Here is a 1,614-nt window from a genome sequence, read left to right as displayed (position 1 = left end):
GGCCATCCGGTGACAAATCCAAGTGAACGTTCACTATCCACACTCGGCAAAGGGGGCATAAAAAAATGGCGGGACGGCCATCTTTGCCGAGTGTTTTCTTAAATACACTCGGCAAAGATGGAAACTTCGCCGAGTGTAATTAAGAAAACACTCGGCAAACCCTGAAAACTTCGCCGAGTGTAATTAAGGAAACACTCGGCAAAGATTTAGACTTCGCCGAGTGTCGGCCGTCAGACACTCGGCAAAGCTTCCGTCGCCGTGACAGCCCGTCAACGTCTTTGTACCGAGTGTCATATTTTGCCGAGTGTATTGCGGCACTCGGCAAAGGCTTTGCCGAGTGCCCGATGGTCGACACTCGGCAAACACACTGTTTGCCGAGAAAAACTTTGCCGAGTAAGGTTCGCCGAGTGTTACACTCGGCAAACCCTTTGCCGAGTGTATTTGGCCCTTCGCCGAGTGCCTGGGGCACTCAGCAAAGTTACTGTATCCGGTAGTGAACAAAGTAATAAGGACAGCAGTGTCTGCACGTGCATCGCTGAGCTCGAACCAGCTTGCTGCTCAGAAGAGAAATATACCACATATCTACTCATCAAGCATCTATACAAACTGTAACTAATATAACCTTTGTTGTCGGACGCGGCAGCATCAGGTTTTGAGATCAGCATACCTGAATGATGACTCGCGAAGCTCCAGCACATTACATGGCACATGGCGCCATGGTTCCTAGTTTGGTGTGTTGATCTATGCAGCAAAACGACACTCACAGCTTTGATCTAACAAGGTCAACAAAATGACATTCAGATACTATCGGTACACTTCAGAACTCAGTTTGGATCCCTGTACTCGTTTACCATTTATTTCAACTAAATGCAGATCTTGGGCGCAGTGCCAACTAATCTGAATACCTGTCATTTTATGCTTCTTTTGGAATCCGTGTATAGATCTTCCAAGGTTTAAATTTCAGGGTCAACTCGTGTGCAGGAGTAGTTGTCAATTGACTGGCACGATCCTTCAGGTCCGTAAGATTCTGCATGCGCGGAGAGCCGTGCACGCTGCATAATGTCAACGGAAACAGCACAGCAGTATAGTGTCGAAGCGCCTCTGTTCCATTTAAACAATTATATCTCTGTGATGAAAGCTCCAGCAGCTGACACTGAATTGGTTAATAAAAACAAGGTCGGTGATGGGGAAGCTTCTGCAGCTCAGATCCATGTAAACACTAGCCAATAGTACTCGGTCTCGCAAGGCCTGTAGCGCGTCCGGCATGGGAGCACAGGCTGGCTGTTCACTCTTGTGCACGAGTGTGAGCACTATAAATAGAGGCCACCTCCTGCTCATGCAATACAAGCCATTTAGCAGGCAAGAACCTCTCTTGCTGCTGTCTACATTGGCGTTCTCACGTCATGAGACTGCGTGCAGTACTCCTACCACTTCTCATCCTTGCCCTCATAGTCCATGTTTCTCAAGTTGATGGTAAGCCCCAAGACAGGGGGCATGGCTCAGACTCCAAAGATTATGGCGAGAAGAAGTCCAACAATGGTGTTGGACCAGTAAAGAATCCGCACTGCCCAAAACCAGGCTCCTCTAGACTACGAGGCCCTCTCTGCCGATATC

Source organism: Setaria italica, chromosome I (assembly GCF_000263155.2).
Source record: "Setaria italica strain Yugu1 chromosome I, Setaria_italica_v2.0, whole genome shotgun sequence".
In the NCBI taxonomy this organism is placed as follows: domain Eukaryota; kingdom Viridiplantae; phylum Streptophyta; class Magnoliopsida; order Poales; family Poaceae; genus Setaria; species Setaria italica.
This window is presented reverse-complemented; position numbering follows the sequence as displayed.